Source organism: Blennius ocellaris (genome assembly GCF_963422515.1).
Source record: "Blennius ocellaris genome assembly, chromosome: 19".
Taxonomy (NCBI): domain Eukaryota; kingdom Metazoa; phylum Chordata; class Actinopteri; order Blenniiformes; family Blenniidae; genus Blennius; species Blennius ocellaris.
Window position 1 is genome coordinate 4327246 of NC_137668.1, and position 21225 is coordinate 4348470.

The window sequence follows — 21225 nt, forward strand, 5'->3', positions numbered from 1 at the left end:
CCATCAGGTCCTGGAGCTTTACCGTCAGGTCCTGGAGCTTTACCATCAGGTCCTGGAGGTTTACCATCAGGTCCTGGAGCTTTACCGTCAGGTCCAGGAGCTTTACCGTCAGGTCCTGGAGCTGTGCCATCAGGTCCTGGAGCTTTACCGTCAGGTCCTGGAGCTTTACCATCAGGTCCTGGAGCTTGAGAGCTTCATGCAGTTCTTCTACTGATACAGAAGCTTCTAGGCCTTGGATCTGTTCGTCTTTTAATTTTGGAGGTCAACTGCTCAGAAAGTCTCTAGTTCAGATTGTGAAGGTCAATTTGTGAAGAGTAAAGTTTTCTATAAAATTCTTTATAGTTTATAGTTTATTTCCTGAGTTTCACAAGTGACTTCACCATTTTGAGTTTTAACTGAGGGATTGTACACTTTTCTTTATTTCGTTTTAACTGATTGGCTCAGAGTTTGCTGGATTTATTTCCATGTTCAAAGTTCTCCCAGCGTAATCTCTGTAGTTGAAATTGTGTTTTGTGTTCAATTATTTCATTCAAATCCATTTTTAATTTCCTTGAATCCATTAATAAGCGTCGTCATTGGAAGCAGCGTGAGCTGTCTCTATGGTCTTGATTCTATCTTCTAATTCTTTTTCCTTTAGTTTTTCCTTTGTGGTTTTGTATGAGGAGTAAGAAATGATGTTGCCTCTCATGACAGCTTTAGCGTCTCCCAGAGGACACCGGGAGAAACACCAGGCAGATCGTTTGTTTCTAAAAAGAGTGTCCATTGTTTTTTAAAGAATGTGAGGAAGTCTAGATCCTTGAGCAGTGAAGGGTTAAATCTCCATTGTCTACTAGGAGGGTGATTGTTCTATTAGTGACGTCATAGTGACAGGTCATGGTCACTGGTAGTGACGTCATAGTGACAGGTCACGGTCACTGGTAGTGACGTCATAGTGACAGGTCATGGTCACTGGTAGTGACGTCATAGTGACAGGTCATGGTCACTGATAGTGACGTCATAGTGACCGGTCACGGTCACTGGTAGTGACGTCATAGTGACAGGTCACGGTCACTGGTAGTGACGTCATAGTGACAGGTCACGGTCACTGGTAGTGACGTCATAGTGACCGGTCACGGTCACTGGTAGTGACGTCATAGTGACAGGTCACGGTCACTGGTAGTGACGTCATAGTGACCGGTCACGGTCACTGGTAGTGACGTCATAGTGACAGGTCATGGTCACTGGTAGTGACGCCATAGTGACAGGTCATGGTCACTGATAGTGATGTCATAGTGACTGGTCATGGTCACTGGTAGTGACGTCATAGTGACAGGTCATGGTCACTGATAGTGACGTCATAGTGACAGGTCATGGTCACTGATAGTGACGTCATAGTGACAGGTCATGGTCACTGGTAGTGACAGGTCATGGTCACTAATAGTGACATCATAGTGACAGGTCATGGTCACTAATAGTGACGTCATAGTGACAGGTCATGGTCACTGGTAGTGACGTCATAGTGACAGGTCATGGTCACTGATAGTGACGTCATAGTGACAGGTCATGGTCACTGGTAGTGACAGGTCATGGTCACTAATAGTGACAGGTCATGGTCACTAATAGTGACGTCATAGTGACAGGTCATGGTCACTAATAGTGACGTCATAGTGACAGGTCATGGTCACTGGTAGTGACGTCATAGTGACAGGTCATGGTCACTGGTAGTGACGGGGTGAATCTGTGTGTCCCAGGTGTCTTTAATCACTGAGTTACTCTCCAGAAAGTAATCTAAGTGTGAATAGGATTGGTGCACTGCTGAGTAGAAGGTGTACTCTTTAAGAGGAGGATGAGAGGTGCGCCAAGCGTCACAAAGGCCAGAGTCACTCATCAACAGGAGGGGTCATCAACATCTGGGCCATAGATGTTTGTGATGCACATCTCGATGTTCTGAAGAGAGATATGAAGAATTATAAATCTTCCCTCTGGGTCTATGGTTGTGTCTTCATGAGAGAATTGTATTTTATTGTGATTAATATAGCTCCGCCTCTCTGCTTGGAGTTCTAACCAGCTGAGTGTGTGAGGGAATTGTGGTGAGATCAGTGTGTGATGTCCTGTGGAAGGTGTGTGTGTCTCTGGTAGTAAGACAATGTCTGCCTCTAGTTTATCCAGGTGTTCGAAAACTTCTTGTCTTTTTGTTTGTGTGTCCATTCCAGGTGACAAATCTGAACATGTTCCTCGCTACACTCATCTTCTAGGTGGGTTTTATAATGTGTGTGTGTGTGTGTGTGTGTGTGTGTGTGCGTGCGTTCGTGCGCATGTTTTTAAGATTCCTAATTCTGACTGGTTATTTAAACGTGTGTCTGCCGATATGAGTGTGTGATCTCATGACAGTTGGATTCTGGTGTCGTGGTATTAATGTGGTTAAAACAGTGGAAAAGTGTTACTATTAAAACAAGGGAGGGGGTTTTTAAGTCACGTGTGTATAGGGATATTTGTATATATATATATACAAATATCCCAGCATTTACAGTGCAAGTTCAAGATGATTAACACTATAATAATATTGCAAGCATTGTGTATTTTAACAATGTAGTACTAATTACTTTTGCCTTATTTAATCAGTCATGTTTACGAATGTTGCTGTTAGATATTTACCTGGACGTGAGTAAACCTGTGATTGTTGTTAAGGACTGAGTGTGTTAGAATGAATTTTTGCACTTTTTAAATTAATGTAGTGTTTTATTGATAAGTATTTGGACTGTTAAGTATTGTGAATTGATTTTCATAAGTTGTTCAATTAAAAAATTAATGTTTGCAAAATGTTATCATTGTTGAAGCATTTTAATAAGCTAATTAACTCATTGGCTGCCAGCCATTTTCAGAGCAGAGAGCCCCATCCTGCCGTTTTAGAGCATTTTGACCGATCTTTCAAGACCCACAGAATATTGTGTTCTATGACTATGTAAACACTGAAGGTACCACGAGAAAGAGTAGACTCTCTGCTTTCATCGGGAAAAGAAAGTTTGTTTCTACCCTTTTCCGTTCTTTAGGAAACGACTGTAGAACATAGGCTGGTTTTGCCCAAAATAACAGTTTTTGACCAAAACACTGAGAAAATGAGCTTTTTGTGAAAAGAAACAAGTCAAGCAGAACAGTGACTTTGACGTTAATATTTTTTGCTTCGCTGACACCTCAAACATCTCAACAGTGTTTCCCTTCTATAAAACAACAAAAACAACACTGAGAAAGGACTTTTGATGCACAATGAAACAATTTATTTACAAATACTGTACTGAACGCTTGACAAAAAAGAACCTTTGCCCAGTGTGTATGTGTGTGTGTGGTTAGGGTGTGGCATCCACATCATCCACACTCCAGTACAGTTCAAGGTTCGGCTTTTTGATATAGCCAGTAAGAAAACTGAGTCCAAAGAAAGTTTTCAGTTCTGGAACCGACACTGGTTTCATGCATTGCCTCTGCTATGTGGCAGACTGTCAGGGTGTGCTTGAAAATATTGTCTTGCATACAGGTTGGTCCGATCCACTATATGTTGGAGGAGCTCCTCAGTTATGAAGAGCTCCAGGAAGTCAGCTGGCTGGTCGGAATCCAGCTCTGCGGCAGCACTCTGGGGTCCAGGGGTTGTGGTGAAGGGGATTTAATTTGGCTGTCAGTCAGAATCATGGTCACGACCTCTGGTTGATGCACGCCCTCTGCTTGATACAGTTCTTATTGCTGCTGTGTGATGTGGAGAAAAACTTTTTTTACCTTGTCTCTCCACACTGCCAGCAGCAGGAGGCTCTCTGCTGGATGCACACTCTGTAAATTTAAATTTCAGTATTGGAAATCAGATGGTACAGTATTACACACTATATAATACTAGTAGTAGGAAGACTTATGCTGCCTTCAGAGTCCGGCAGAACTGGTGTCACCATGTTGCTGTGGCGTTGTAAAGAAATTCAACTCCTTGCGGGTCAAACGATCAAAGCGAGCCGACAATCCGTGCTCTTTACTCAGCAGTAAATGTTAGCTAGCAAGTTTGTTCCTACCTTCATGTCTTTCGGGGGACGAGTCTCCGCTGCTCCGTCCGGAAGGCGACCACTCATCAGACGAATCCGGGTCAGGCTCGCTGAAATCACTCGACTCGTCAGATGAGTCTGGCTGTGGAAACGCACATCGTGCACTCCGGCGCCGACTCTCTCCACTTGGCCCTGGACCGGTTTGATCATTGCCGACGTTTTTTCTGCGACACATACTCTATTGGAGCGTGGGCTGCTTGAATGATCCACATTTCTCCATTTTCCTCCTCTCTTCCTCTTCTTCGCGCATCTTCCTCTCATGTAAATCTCTCACCCAAAATGAGCACTACTGCCACTGACGGTGATCAGGGTGTCATTACACTTAGTTACAAGCCTGATCTTGATGGACAAGCTCTGCCAGACAGTCCCCCAGCCCCTCGCGTTGAAAAAGATAAATGACGTCTATAGACGTCAATGGCAGTACATGGTTGTAATCAGATTGACGTCTGTAGACATCAATGGCAGCCAATGAGTTAAGGCATGTGTCATTATGACATAGCTTAATTAAGGCATAGATTAGGCTGACATCTGGTGCCAGTGCTGAAACAGTTCCTGGCCAGAACAGGTTCACATACCACATAGAAAGAGGGTCCAGTGCGGGCCCAGTGCGGGCCACCTCTGGCAAACCGGATCTGGGCCACCAAAGGACCATCATTATTTGCAGCATGTGGGCCGAGCCGGGCCACACCAATTTTGGTGTCAAGGACCAAGCAATTAGGCAAGGAGAAAAACAGGTCTTTCTGGAAAATAATTTTTATTTACCCCAAAAATACGAAATACAAACTTAAGTATCTTTGACAATAAAAGGTCACCGAAACAAACTCAAAATATAAAAAAAAAAACTGAAATGCAACAACAAATAAACTGACCTCAGAGAAAGCCACGAGGGAGTTTATTTAGTGGCCAGGTAAAGTCAACTGAGACACAAAAGGGAAAAACACAAATGACAGTACACAAACTAATAATCGGGAAATTACTTAAACCCCAAAAAACCCTCTGCCATGGCAAGTGATGGTTTGGCCAAGTGCTTGGGCGTCGGCATTAAAGAGTCTCTGGTCTGTTGCCACTGCAGTATGACTCCTCCCATCAGCACGGGAACTCAAGATAGAAAAACATAGATAAGTCAACAGAAATGTGATCATGATAGTCTTTCAGTGTGAAAATCATAATTAATAATAATAATAATTAATTTAAACAGTATTAGACTAGAAAAAAATAAATTATAAATAAAGGGAATAAATCAAATGTGTGGTGTAGAAATGTTTGGGGTGTGGCTGTCTGCAAAACAAAGAACCAAAGAATGTGAGACGTCAACATAAATATTATGCAGATGTGCTGTATTCTCCATATAATAGTCGCATAATGTAAAAAGTCAGTGATTGAAAGTAAACCCAATAAACCAGAAAAATGAAAACAAACAAAATATTAAAATCCCCGAAACAGACCTGAGAACATTTTGATAGTTAGTACTAGGGATGCACCAATACTGATATCAGTATCAGGTCTGATACTCTTAAAAAGAGCCCAGATACTTTGTAGATTCCTATACTTACAATACAATACCAAAACTTTGGTGAGTACAACTTAATGTCACATGTCAGTGACATATGCAAGAAATAAGTGATGTCCATGGTTTGTAGATTCTTTAATATAAATGAGAACGAAAAAAGTAACACAGACTGTAAATTATATTAAAATATCAAGAGGAGAAAGATGGTTGGTGCAACACCAGCAACTCCATCACCAGCAACTTCATCACCAGCAACTTCATCACCAGAGACCTTTGGACCAGCAGAGTTAGAACGATGTCGCTCAGTAGTTTAACTGCCCAGCAAGGCTGTAATCATGTTTATGGCACATCACTAGTGTGAGAGCCTGAAACTCTTTAGCATGTAGCATTTAGCATGTAGCTCGGAGCGCTGACTGATTCAGTCGTGAGCAGTCAGTCTACAGTAGCATAGCTCAGTGTGTAGATAGACGCTGCACTGTGCGCTATGCTACTGTGGACTGTAGGGCTGTTGGAGGTGATGTAGCGTTGACACAGAGCATTGACACATAGCATCGACTCAGAGGCTGTTGGAGGAGACGTAGCATTGACGTAGAGGCTGTTGGAGGAGACGTAGCATTGACATAGAGGCTGTTGGAGGAGACGTAGCATTGACATAGAGGTTATTGGAGGAGATGTAGCATTGACATAGAGGTTATTGGAGGAGATGTAGCATTGACATAGAGGCTGTTGGAGGAGACGTAGCATTGACGTAGAGGCTGTTGGAGGAGACGTAGCATTGACATAGAGGCTGTTGGAGGAGACGTAGCATTGACATAGAGGTTATTGGAGGAGATGTAGCATTGACATAGAGGTTATTGGAGGAGATGTAGCATTGACATAGAGGATATTGGAGGAGACGTAGCATTGACATAGAGGCTGTTGGAGGAGACGTAGCATTGACATAGAGGCTGTTGGAGGAGACGTAGCATTGACATAGAGGTTATTGGAGGAGATGTAGCATTGACATAGAGGTTATTGGAGGAGATGTAGCATTGACATAGAGGATATTGGAGGAGACGTAGCATTGACATAGAGGCTGTTGGAGGAGACGTAGCATTGACATAGAGGCTGTTGGAGGAGACGTAGCATTGACATAGAGGCTGTTGGAGGAGACGTAGCATTGACAGAGGATATTGGAGGAGACGTAGCATTGACATAGAGGCTGTTGGAGGAGACATAGCATTGACATAGAGGTTATTGGAGGAGATGTAGCATTGACATAGAGGGTGTTGGAGGAGACGTAGCATTGACATAGAGGATATTGGAGGAGACGTAGCATTGACATAGAGGCTGTTGGAGGAGACGTAGCATTGACATAGAGGCTGTTGGAGGAGACGTAGCATTGACATAGAGGGTGTTGGAGGAGACGTAGCATTGACATAGAGGGTGTTGGAGGAGACGTAGCATTGACATAGAGGTTATTGGAGGAGATGTAGCATTGACATAGAGGCTGTTGGAGGAGACGTAGCATTGACATACAGGCTGTTGGAGGAGACGTAGCATTGACATAGAGGCTGTTGGAGGAGACATAGCATTGACATAGAGGATATTGGAGGAGATGTAGCATTGACAGAGGATATTGGAGGAGACGTAGCATTGACATAGAGGCTGTTGGAGGAGACGTAGCATTGACATAGAGGTTATTGGAGGAGATGTAGCATTGACATAGAGGGTGTTGGAGGAGACGTAGCATTGACATAGAGGATATTGGAGGAGACGTAGCATTGACATAGAGGCTGTTGGAGGAGACGTAGCATTGACATAGAGGCTGTTGGAGGAGACGTAGCATTGACATAGAGGGTGTTGGAGGAGACGTAGCATTGACATAGAGGTTATTGGAGGAGATGTAGCATTGACATAGAGGCTGTTGGAGGAGACGTAGCATTGACATACAGGCTGTTGGAGGAGACGTAGCATTGACATAGAGGCTGTTGGAGGAGACGTAGCATTGACATAGAGGCTGTTGGAGGAGACGTAGCATTGACATAGAGGCTGTTGGAGGAGACGTAGCATTGACATAGAGGCTGTTGGAGGAGACGTAGCATTGACATAGAGGCTGTTGGAGGAGACGTAGCATTGACAGAGGATATTGGAGGAGACGTAGCATTGACATAGAGGCTGTTGGAGGAGACGTAGCATTGACATAGAGGTTATTGGAGGAGATGTAGCATTGACATAGAGGGTGTTGGAGGAGACGTAGCATTGACATAGAGGATATTGGAGGAGACGTAGCATTGACATAGAGGCTGTTGGAGGAGACGTAGCATTGACATAGAGGCTGTTGGAGGAGACGTAGCATTGACATAGAGGGTGTTGGAGGAGACGTAGCATTGACATAGAGGGTGTTGGAGGAGACGTAGCATTGACATAGAGGTTATTGGAGGAGATGTAGCATTGACATAGAGGCTGTTGGAGGAGACGTAGCATTGACATACAGGCTGTTGGAGGAGACGTAGCATTGACATAGAGGCTGTTGGAGGAGACGTAGCATTGACATAGAGGCTGTTGGAGGAGACGTAGCATTGACATAGAGGCTGTTGGAGGAGACGTAGCATTGACATAGAGGATTTTGGAGGAGACGTAGCATTGATATAGAGGCTGTTGGAGGAGACCTAGCATTGACATAGAGGTTATTGGAGGAGACGTAGCATTGACATAGAGGCTGTTGGAGGAGACGTAGCATTGACATAGAGGCTGTTGGAGGAGATGTAGCATTGACATAGAGGGTGTTGGAGGAGACGTAGCATTGACATAGAGGATATTGGAGGAGACGTAGCATTGACATAGAGGCTGTTGGAGGAGACGTAGCATTGACATAGAGGCTGTTGGAGGAGACGTAGCATTGACATAGAGGGTGTTGGAGGAGACGTAGCATTGACATAGAGGTTATTGGAGGAGATGTAGCATTGACATAGAGGCTGTTGGAGGAGACGTAGCATTGACATACAGGCTGTTGGAGGAGACGTAGCATTGACATAGAGGCTGTTGGAGGAGACGTAGCATTGACATAGAGGCTGTTGGAGGAGACGTAGCATTGACATAGAGGCTGTTGGAGGAGACGTAGCATTGACATAGAGGCTGTTGGAGGAGACGTAGCATTGACATAGAGGCTGTTGGAGGAGACGTAGCATTGACAGAGGATATTGGAGGAGACGTAGCATTGACATAGAGGCTGTTGGAGGAGACGTAGCATTGACATAGAGGTTATTGGAGGAGATGTAGCATTGACATAGAGGGTGTTGGAGGAGACGTAGCATTGACATAGAGGATATTGGAGGAGACGTAGCATTGACATAGAGGCTGTTGGAGGAGACGTAGCATTGACATAGAGGCTGTTGGAGGAGACGTAGCATTGACATAGAGGGTGTTGGAGGAGACGTAGCATTGACATAGAGGGTGTTGGAGGAGACATAGCATTGACATAGAGGTTATTGGAGGAGATGTAGCATTGACATAGAGGCTGTTGGAGGAGACGTAGCATTGACATACAGGCTGTTGGAGGAGACATAGCATTGACATAGAGGCTGTTGGAGGAGACATAGCATTGACATAGAGGATATTGGAGGAGATGTAGCATTGACAGAGGATATTGGAGGAGACGTAGCATTGACATAGAGGCTGTTGGAGGAGACGTAGCATTGACATAGAGGTTATTGGAGGAGATGTAGCATTGACATAGAGGGTGTTGGAGGAGACGTAGCATTGACATAGAGGATATTGGAGGAGACGTAGCATTGACATAGAGGCTGTTGGAGGAGACGTAGCATTGACATAGAGGCTGTTGGAGGAGACGTAGCATTGACATAGAGGGTGTTGGAGGAGACGTAGCATTGACATAGAGGGTGTTGGAGGAGACGTAGCATTGACATAGAGGTTATTGGAGGAGATGTAGCATTGACATAGAGGCTGTTGGAGGAGACGTAGCATTGACATACAGGCTGTTGGAGGAGACGTAGCATTGACATAGAGGCTGTTGGAGGAGACGTAGCATTGACATAGAGGCTGTTGGAGGAGACGTAGCATTGACATAGAGGCTGTTGGAGGAGACGTAGCATTGACATAGAGGATTTTGGAGGAGACGTAGCATTGATATAGAGGCTGTTGGAGGAGACCTAGCATTGACATAGAGGTTATTGGAGGAGACGTAGCATTGACATAGAGGGTGTTGGAGGAGACGTAGCATTGACATAGAGGGTGTTGGAGGAGACGTAGCATTGACATAGAGGGTGTTGGAGGAGACGTAGCACTGACATAGAGGGTGTTGGAGGAGACGTAGCATTGACATAGAGGCTGTTGGAGGAGACGTAGCATTGACATAGAGGCTGTTGGAGGAGACGTAGCATTGACATAGAGGTTATTGGAGGAGACGTAGCATTGACATAGAGGGTGTTGGAGGAGACGTAGCATTGACATAGAGGCTGTTGGAGGAGACGTAGCATTGACATAGAGGTTATTGGAGGAGACGTAGCATTGACATAGAGGGTGTTGGAGGAGACGTAGCATTGACATAGAGGCTGTTGGAGGAGATGTAGCATTGACATAGAGGCTGTTGGAGGAGACGTAGCATTGACATACAGGCTGTTGGAGGAGACGTAGCATTGACATAGAGGCTGTTGGAGGAGACGTAGCATTGACATAGAGGCTGTTGGAGGAGACGTAGCATTGACATAGAGAATATTGGAGGAGACGTAGCATTGACATAGAGGCTGTTGGAGGAGACCTAGCATTGACATAGAGGTTATTGGAGGAGACGTAGCATTGACATAGAGGGTGTTGGAGGAGACGTAGCATTGACATAGAGGGTGTTGGAGGAGACGTAGCATTGACATAGAGGGTGTTGGAGGAGACGTAGCATTGACATAGAGGGTGTTGGAGGAGACGTAGCACTGACATAGAGGGTGTTGGAGGAGACGTAGCATTGACATAGAGGCTGTTGGAGGAGATGTAGCATTGACATAGAGGCTGTTGGAGGAGACGTAGCATTGACATAGAGGTTATTGGAGGAGACGTAGCATTGACATAGAGGGTGTTGGAGGAGACGTAGCATTGACATAGAGGCTGTTGGAGGAGATGTAGCATTGACATAGAGGTTATTGGAGGAGACGTAGCATTGACATAGAGGGTGTTGGAGGAGACGTAGCATTGACATAGAGGCTGTTGGAGGAGACGTAGCATTGACATAGAGGCTGTTGGAGGAGACGTAGCATTGACATAGAGGGTGTTGGAGGAGACGTAGCATTGACATAGAGGGTGTTGGAGGAGACGTAGCATTGACATAGAGGTTATTGGAGGAGATGTAGCATTGACATAGAGGCTGTTGGAGGAGACGTAGCATTGACATACAGGCTGTTGGAGGAGACGTAGCATTAACATAGAGGCTGTTGGAGGAGACGTAGCATTGACATAGAGGCTGTTGGAGGAGACGTAGCATTGACATAGAGGCTGTTGGAGGAGACGTAGCATTGACATAGAGGATTTTGGAGGAGACGTAGCATTGACATAGAGGCTGTTGGAGGAGACCTAGCATTGACATAGAGGTTATTGGAGGAGACGTAGCATTGACATAGAGGGTGTTGGAGGAGACGTAGCATTGACATAGAGGGTGTTGGAGGAGACGTAGCATTGACATAGAGGGTGTTGGAGGAGACGTAGCACTGACATAGAGGGTGTTGGAGGAGACGTAGCATTGACATAGAGGCTGTTGGAGGAGACGTAGCATTGACATAGAGGCTGTTGGAGGAGACGTAGCATTGACATAGAGGTTATTGGAGGAGACGTAGCATTGACATAGAGGGTGTTGGAGGAGACGTAGCATTGACATAGAGGCTGTTGGAGGAGACGTAGCATTGACATAGAGGTTATTGGAGGAGACGTAGCATTGACATAGAGGGTGTTGGAGGAGACGTAGCATTGACATAGAGGCTGTTGGAGGAGATGTAGCATTGACATAGAGGCTGTTGGAGGAGACGTAGCATTGACATACAGGCTGTTGGAGGAGACGTAGCATTGACATAGAGGCTGTTGGAGGAGACGTAGCATTGACATAGAGGCTGTTGGAGGAGACGTAGCATTGACATAGAGGCTGTTGGAGGAGACGTAGCATTGACATAGAGGATATTGGAGGAGACGTAGCATTGACATAGAGGCTGTTGGAGGAGACCTAGCATTGACATAGAGGTTATTGGAGGAGACGTAGCATTGACATAGAGGGTGTTGGAGGAGACGTAGCATTGACATAGAGGGTGTTGGAGGAGACGTAGCATTGACATAGAGGGTGTTGGAGGAGACGTAGCATTGACATAGAGGGTGTTGGAGGAGACGTAGCACTGACATAGAGGGTGTTGGAGGAGACGTAGCATTGACATAGAGGCTGTTGGAGGAGATGTAGCATTGACATAGAGGCTGTTGGAGGAGACGTAGCATTGACATAGAGGTTATTGGAGGAGACGTAGCATTGACATAGAGGGTGTTGGAGGAGACGTAGCATTGACATAGAGGCTGTTGGAGGAGATGTAGCATTGACATAGAGGTTATTGGAGGAGACGTAGCATTGACATAGAGGGTGTTGGAGGAGACGTAGCATTGACATAGAGGCTGTTGGAGGAGACGTAGCATTGACATAGAGGCTGTTGGAGGAGACGTAGCACTGACATAGAGGGTGTTGGAGGAGACGTAGCATTAACATAGAGGCTGTTGGAGGTTGTTTGTAGCGCCGTATAATCTAGTAAAAATTAGGCTTCATGTAAATTAACAAGTATTCTTACATGTCAGTGCCACACATCAGGTGGAAATGCAACATGACATAATGTTGAGTGTTGGGATTTATGGTTGGTTAATAGAGAAGATGCGGCTTCACGTCTGGCTCCCAGGTCCACAAAAAGAAAAAGGGAAGAGAGAAAAAGGAAAGTCCAAATGGTGTGATCTACTCGCCAGTGGACTGAACCTTGGTTTGGTTCTTGTGGTCCACTCTGTGCTCTCTTGGTCTCCTGGTGCTGCAGAGACCTGGTCCCTGCCTGGAGACCAGGTTGAGAAGCAGAGACCTGGTCCCTGCTTGGAGACCAGGTTGAGAAGTAGGGGGCAGTTGGTTGTGAGCTGGGTTTGACCAAGTTGCATTTTGGACACCTGCTGTGTCCGGGTCGGGTTCGACCAATGATGAGGCTGTTGGGATCTCACAGGACCACAGAAAGTTTGTTCATTTCTGGGGAAAGACAATTTTCATTTGTCATGATACACAGTCATGACACATGAATTCTGACCCAGGAATGTGATTGTCTTTCACACGCAGTGGGGGAAACCTTCTGCAGGACCTTCCTACCCCCACTCTCTGCTCACAAGACGCTTCCCCCCATGCATTCAGCCAGTCACTGATTGGTTGAAGCTCTTAGGATTTGACACCTTCGAATCCACACGTGTAACAAAAGGCAGCGAAACCAATCTTAAAAGCTCTCTTGCAAGACATGGACCCTGAGTCGGGAGGTTGCTGAAGGCATATCCCCAGCGTTAGCATACAGCTAACAGCAGAGGCCTGCAACCAGGGGCCTTCACTCCTCAACTCCTCTGCTGACCCACCACGAGGGTCAGACCTTCCCCTGATCCAGAGACCAGCACCCAGAGTCTGATCTCCCATCAACCAGGAAAACCAACCAGTTCCTCCAGGACGGACCAGGGAAACGACGCCTCACAGAACTTCTTTGTGTTTTCCTCAACCAGCAGGAAAACCATCACAGACCTGAGCGACCAGCTCCTCAGTCTGGACAAAAGGAACAACCAGGAGCTGCAAAGAAGGACTCCTGAAACATCAACTTCATCTTCTTCTCCTCAGCCTGCAGAACCAGCAACCACAGTTAGCAGGAGGTGCTAACTACAGGAGAAGACACCAGCTTCCCTCCAGCAGGACAACAACTGAACTCCTTCAAGGAAGTGGGAACAACTGGGATTTACCTGAGATTAGTTAAACCTGATGCTATGATAGAACTGTTTAACTTTATGAAGATGTGTTGGTTCTGTTACAGTGATTGAGTTCTATAGATAATGATATTAGGAGCAGTGATCAACTTGTAAACCAACGTTAGCTCTGCCACAGACACAGGGTCTGCATGCTAATCTTTGCTTTACTAACTAGTTAACTCACAATCCTACACATATCACATCAAAGACAACATCACACAGTAACTGAACACCATCTGACGACTCCTGACGTTTTACAAAACAAGTCTCATTCACATCAAGTCATTCTAGAAATGGTCCTTTAGCAGAGACACACAGGAAGCAGACACTAAAGACTAGCTTCCATGTTCCATTGTTCTCCAGCACATGGTGGAGACCCAGGACAGACTTCCTGCTCTCTGATAACCTCCATTTGAATGGAGTTTCTTGTGATCCGCCATCTTGTTTTGTAGTTCATCACACGTCTCACACACACACTCCCTCCAACTCTCTCTCTCTGTCTCTCTCCACACACACACACACACACACACACACACACACACACACACACACACACACACACACACACACACACACACTCAGCTGTATATAGGTATTTAGAATCTGTTTTATTTGTTTTCATTGTAAATAAATATAATGTTTGGAATCATACTTGCTGTTTTATTAATGAGTACAAAGGTGAATGAAATTTCGACTCTTCTGTGTCAAGAACTCCAAAATCCTTCAAGCTTTACTGTTAATTCTGGTAATTGTAATTAATTTAACTATTAATTCAAATTCCTGATGAACTGTTTAGTATATCTTATGAGACTGATATAACTGAATTGGCTATCATTTCCTGTTAAGACAGGTGGAGCTCCGAGGTTCTGATACAGCTCAGATTACATTTCAATAACATAATTAACAACTATCTTCGATAATTATTATTATTAATCATTATCGATAGCCAACCACAACATAAATAGTGATCCTTATGAGGTAAGAAATCCCTACAGGGCTTTTCCAACCTGGGACTCAGGTTGCTGTCCTCCCCCCATGCTGTTTTATTACCTTCCCATTATTCTTGCAGCTTGTTCTCTTGAGGGAGAACTGCTTGAAGGAGAGCATGGATTCCGGGCCCAACATCTCCCTTTGTTCCGAAGAGTGGGATGCTGGTCGCAGTCTTTGGAGCAAACCTGGGCCATATAGTCCATATGATCCGTGGAGTCCATGTGAGCGACCGAAGGTCCTAGGAAAACACCATGTCCACAACAGTCCAAGAGTTCATACAGTTCATGTGTGAGGCTAATGTCTGGGCAGACTTCTAACTTCTTTTCTAACTTCCTACAACCAAAATACTTATTTTGTACAGTTTGCCAAACATGAATAAAATGAAGTACCAGAGTTGAGAAAAGAAAAGGGAAAGGGTGACAGGTGGTTAGAAAATAGTTAGTAGGCTCCTCCCACACCTCCCGGAGGATAGGGATTAGCTCGCGTCATGTTCATGGAACAGTTTACAAAAGCAGAGGTACCGGATGCAGGGAATCGAGTCTGACCTGTAAAATGTGGAACGTGGTTGCACCTGGCGTGAGCAACAACATCAGCGATGGTTCACCAGTGAGCAAGTGTCCAAGAGCCTCCAGCCGTCTGGGGGGTTTTGGTGCACCTGCTCCGGTTAGGAGTGAGAGTGAAGTGTGGTGTGTGGAGGTGCACGTGTGTGTTCCTTTCCAAAACCCAACTTTCACTACAGAGGCTTCAAACTGTACACATTATTTCTGTTAACAATGGCTAAGTTTTGAAGAAATCACAACTCTTGGCTCTGTGGTTTCACAGAGGTTAAAATAGCACTGCAGAGACTGTCAGATGTATCTGTGAAGGTCGTATAACCGTGGTGGTGTTAGTCTTGACGAATTGCTCAACCCGGGTTAGTGGAGCTAAGTAAGGTGGTTCTACCTGTATTCCAGGCCGGCCGCTCGGGGGTGGGGTGGGTTAGCATGGGGGGTCCAGCTGGGCCAAGGTCCTAGTGACGAGGGGACCTCCTCCCTCTCAACCCTCCCACTTTATCTCACTCAATAATAGGGACCAGTGAGTGGGGCCTAGGGTGGGGGGTCCAGGCTACTTAACTGCGGTCTGGCCCCTCCCTGACTTTGCACCGCCCACAATTTTAACTACACTTAAGCCCAGTTTCCAGCGCACAAAAAGTGCAGGGATAGACCGGTGTAGTCGGTTCCGGTTCGCGTTTCCACCGCAGGAATGCAGAAACAACCACTCCAAAGGCGGTCGCTTTTCAGCTCCCCTCCATCGGGGTACCAGGACCACGGAACGGGTCTGAGTTTGAGGAGCTGTCTGCTGATTGGTCAGTGATTTACTACGCCCTCAATATTTTAATGTGTCGGCTGGATGAATCCTCTGCTGTTAGCGTGGTCAGTTTTGCACTGGGTGTTTTTTTTTTTTTTTTCCTTTTCTTTTCTTTGCTGCTCCACTTTAGTGTTGGTCGTGGGGCTCGGGACTTTGCATCGTGTTGGAGCTTTCTGTTTGCAGCATAGCGTCAGCTGTGGGGGTGCGGCACGTGCCGTGGGGGGTGGGTCTGTGCGGCACGCCGTGGGTCTGTGGTTTCTGTTCAACCGCGGTCAGTGCCGCTTCATCGCGGGGACGGACCACGGACGCGATGCAGAGAAGCTCGGAGCCTCCATGTTCTGGTGCGCAGCTGCCAGAGTGCGATCAGCGCCGGAGTGGCTGCTCCTGCGTTTGAGCAGAAAGCTAAAGGCTCCCGTGTCCCGGAGCAGCGCACCGGCGTGGCTCTGTGCCGCGGCTAGCCGGGGAGCTCTGGTGAGGGGCAAGTCACCGGAGCGTTCGCTCTCTCAGGACCAACACAGAAGTTGCAGCTGCAGCTCTGCTTCTGCAAACAATAACAGTTAACTAAACAACAAGTGCAAAGTGGAGGATGTAAACAACAACAGAGGATTCCTAAGATCCAGATCTGTCACCAGGCTGAGACGACTGTTGTAACGTCACATATCTGCGGCGCTCTTAAGCCCCGCCTACTTTTTAACCTCCTTTCTGCAGTGGAAATGGGTACCGGATTTCGCTTTGTGTCATTTGGTTTTTGCTTTTGTTATCATTGTTGTTGTTGTTTTGCTTTTTGTTATGTTGTTGTTTTGTTTTTGGTTTTTTTGCCTACCTGCTAATTTATACTCTTGCTTGAAAATGATGTTAACATCGAGATAGAACTGCTCAGGCTGGTTTAATCTCATGACAGTTGGACAATATTTGGATCAGTGTGATTACTGTATAAAAAAATGAAAAAAAAATGTATGTAGCACTAACAAGGGTATTGTATGTATCTCCCCACCCAGTCTATCTCTCTGTCTCTCCTCTCCTCTCCTCTCCTCTCCTCTCCTCTCCTCTCCTCTCCTCTCCTCTCCTCCACCTCTGACTCTGGTTTCTACAAAGTTTCTCCTGTTAGAGGAGTTTTTCTTTCCACAGTCGCAAACACACCTGCTTGCTCATGTGGATGTTGGGCTTTTCTATTTTCTCTGTAAAAGCATATAGGAATGACTGTAATGTATTTAAAAATGTTTTTTAATAAAAAAAAAAAAAAAGTTAAAGTCAGACTGGGTGAAAGCGTCTTGCGTGATTGCAGACTTTAGAATAATGCATTTCAAATCATAAAAGAATATCCCTACACAGGACGGACCACAAGCACAGGAACTCTTTTAGCCTGAATATTCTTACTGATCACATTTTCAACACTTGCAATAATGGACTTTTCGATAAGCCCCGCCCCCGACACAAACAACCCAATAGCATCCAACTACCAAGCATCAGACAAACACTCTCAACGCAAAACTCTGGAGAACCATTCCAGCTGCAGACACTTTTGTTGTGTTTCTAGGCCAGGGGTGGGCAATCCTGGTCCTGGAGGGCCGCAGCCCTGCACGTTTTAGATGTCAATGACAGCAATAAGTGGCTCCTTGTCAAACTTTCTGCAGAGCCTCATCATGATAACAGGTGTGTTTAGCAGGGAAACATCTAAAATGTGCAGGACTGCGGCCCTCCAGGACCAGGATGGCCCACCCCTGTTCTAGGCTCTAAGTCACATGTGTCAAACTCCGGTCCTGGAGGGCCGCAGCCTTGCACATTCCCCATGTCTCCCTGCTTCAACACAGCTGATTGCAATGAGCAGCTCGTCATCTCGCTTTGTGCTGCAAAGCTGAAGAACGTGGTGATGAACCATCATGACATTCAGTGGATGGAGACATGGAGAACGTGCAGAACTTTGGCCCTTGAGTATCTGAGTTCGACACCCTTGCTCTAAGTCATTTAGGACACAGAAATTGTCGAATGATGTGCCTGAAGCACATGCAGCAGCGATGTTTCCTGAGAGGATAAAAAAAACAGCTTCATTTTACCTCATTTCCCAAACAAAAGCCTGGACAAATATCTCCTGCAGGTGAAGCTGCATGTCAGAACAACCCTGCACCAACAAACAAAGATATTTACATCTGTTCTAAAGTAAGGAAACGTCTTGTATAATCTGAACAATCCAGTCCTATATTAACGACATGACACAAGCAGCGATTAGCTTGGTAAGCTCAGCACCTAGCTTACCTGGTGAACACCGAGGATCCATGCCGCTAACTTCAGCTTCTTCGTATCTACGTCCAGCTGCACAGTTTGCAGGTAGCCCTCCACACACAGTGGAGTTTCTACTCTGACAGCTGCCATCGCAAACATGAAGTCAGCCGCAACGACTTGTCCAAAGTTAGAAACAGTCACGAAGGAGGCGGGGCTTAGTCAAAGGATAATTCTTTCAAATCAGCTAAATCCTGATTTATATTAACAAATGAATTGAGTGAAATATTGATCAAACACTCTGACACAATAATCAAATACAAGCACCCAATGCTGAGTGTGTGTGTGTGTGTGTGTGTGTGTGTGTGTGAGTGTGTGTGAGTGTGTGTGTGTGTGTGTGTGTGTGGGTGGTGTGTGTGTGTGTGTGTGTGTGAGTGTGTGTGAGTGTGTGTGTGTGTGTGTGTGTGTGTGTGTGTGTGTGTGTGTGTGTGTGTGTGTGTGTGTGTGTGTGTGTGTGTGTGTGTGTGTGTGTGAGTGTGTGTGTGGTGTGTGTGTGTGTGTGTGTGTGTGTGTGTGTGTGTGTGTGTGTGGTGTGTGTGTGTGTGTGTGTGTGTGAGTGTGTGTGTGTGTGCGTGCATGCGTGCGTGCGTGTGTACGTGCATGCATGCGTAACTTCTACGCTAGCCAGCTTCCTTGGATGGGATTCATTGATGTGGCTGGAGTCGCTGCCCTCAGTGTGCCCCGATGTTCTGTGCGTCATCGTGTCTTCTGTGGGAGCAACACGCACACACACACACACACACACACACACACACACACACCTCACAAAGGTGCACCATGTGCTGAAGACTTTGTTGTGCACCTCGTGTTCTTTGAATTTTCCCTTCCAGCCTCCGACTCTCAGCACAAGGAGAGACCAAAGGGCTTCTGATTGTCACTGCACAACGTAATACCACACACACACACCATCACCTCCAGCCTTTTCTTCTTTACGTACACATTTGTGTGCTTATGTGTGTTTTGCTATTGAAGTGATCCTGTTGGATTGTTGGATATTCAAAGTGGTGAGCAAACTCTTTGTTTCCTTAAGTCACATGTTCTTGTAGCATTCATAGAACAGCTGTGATTCTCTGCAGTTGTGCTTCTTCTCATTGATATACCCAATCATTGGATGAACACAACAGTGGATGTAAACGTGTCTTTATTCTTTGTGTTGTCTCACTCAGTTACTGCTGTGTGTCAGAAATGTGTTTCTATGCAGACGATGGTGATGGAACACTGTTGCAGGAGAGCCATTTCATTCTAAAGAGTGAAAATATACTTGCACACGTGCAGGAAACTTGACCGCAACTGTAGTACTCATGTGCAGTATTTTACATTTCAGAGATGTTTGATTTCAGTCTTCACACGGAGATTAGTGTGTTTCAAAAACGGACCAGAGAGTTTTTGAAGTCCACTTCAAAAACTTTGTAGCCTTTATTCTACTTGGTGCCTTCAAGAGATTCCAAGTACCCGTGCTACATGCTTCATTCTAATGACTTTCGGGGCTCACACACCAGCGATGCTACACGCTAGAGATGATTAAACAACTCAGGCCATCGGTCTCCAGTCTCCAGTAAACATAGTACAGTGTGAAGATATAGGCCACACGTCTTACTGCAGACTGTACGCTGTTAGAGGTGAGGTAGGCCTCATCCACACAAGCCAAAATTATATTTTTTCTCCCTAGTATTTTCGAAAAAATTCTGTCCACACGTCATTGTGAACACGGCTCAACACAAGGCCTAAGGGCATGTAATAGACATGCCGGGCCATTAGGGGCGCTGTGACTCAACAGAAATGCAGAAGAAGACACAGAGACATTAGAAATTTAGAAGTAGACTCCTGCTCAGAGACTTCCAGATAAATCTTAGTTCTAAAGGTCTATGCTCCTGCGCTTCTGTAGCGCCACCTGGAGCATGTAGTCTGCCACTGTTGTGGTTATTTGATGACACCGTGGCCTGCGGTGCGGAAGAGAGGAGTTGCATCATGTCGTATTTTTTCTGCAGATGATGATCTTTGCCATCCACACGTCAAAGCCGAACCAGGGTTTTAGAATTTCCCCACTCTGGGACACGGGTTAAAAAAAACGTTTTTGGGCTCCTAAAACGGTGCCTCTTGTGGATAATCAGCCAGAAACAGTGTGTTTACGTGAAGTGGCATTCATGTGTGGACGGCCCCTTACTATCAGTGCAGATGCAATGTAAAGTGAGTATGAATTAGGCTTTGTGGCATTTAATAAGTACTCGTATTGGTACTAATATTCAGTTTCTCTCCACTTTACATGCAAGTAAACCAGTTCCAGTAGCAGTGAAAGCAAAGTCTCTCTAAGATCAATGAAATCTTTCACATTTCTCATACGTTTTTTTTATTTGCATTCACCCATGATTTGCTGAGAGGAGCAGAACATTTATTACTTGAAGTGCAGTTTCCATGTGGCGTGTTGTCGGTGATCTATATTTCAGGTGACACGCGGTTAAACCTTTCTATTTTTAACTGTCACATTTGTCAACTGAAACTGCTGCAAGATAAAAATCCCTTTTCATATCGTTTGAAGTGCAACAACATTTTAACAACTTTGTAGATGTAACTGTGTGGAAGCAAGCAAGAATAAAGAGGCAGAGGACCCGTCACAGCTCCAGAGCCACGGGTTGGTCCCCCTGTCTAACTGAGGCTTCAGGTTTGAGTTCACTGCAGTGCGGCAGTGTACAGAGGGTGTGTGTGTGTGTGTGTGTGTGTGTGTGTGTGTGTGTGTGTGTGTGTGTGTGTGTGTGTGTGTGTGTGTGTGTGTGTGTGTGTGTGTGTGTGTGTGGTCAGGCAAAGCAGTACACATCATCATTTCATGATGGCTTAGCAAACGGTACATGTACCCTCGACAAAGATGAATGGTGATCCCTGCTCATAGAGTGCTGCGTGACGCCTCTGCTTGCCCCTCTCTCTCTCTCTCTCTCTCTCTCTTTCTATTGCTCTCTGCTGAAGCCCACAGTTGGTAAGTGGGAGCATCTGGGGTCCGTTGGGGCGAGCGAAGCCAAAGATCTGAGCTGCAGGGGCCAGCTCTTTGATTTTCCTGTCATGGCTGCT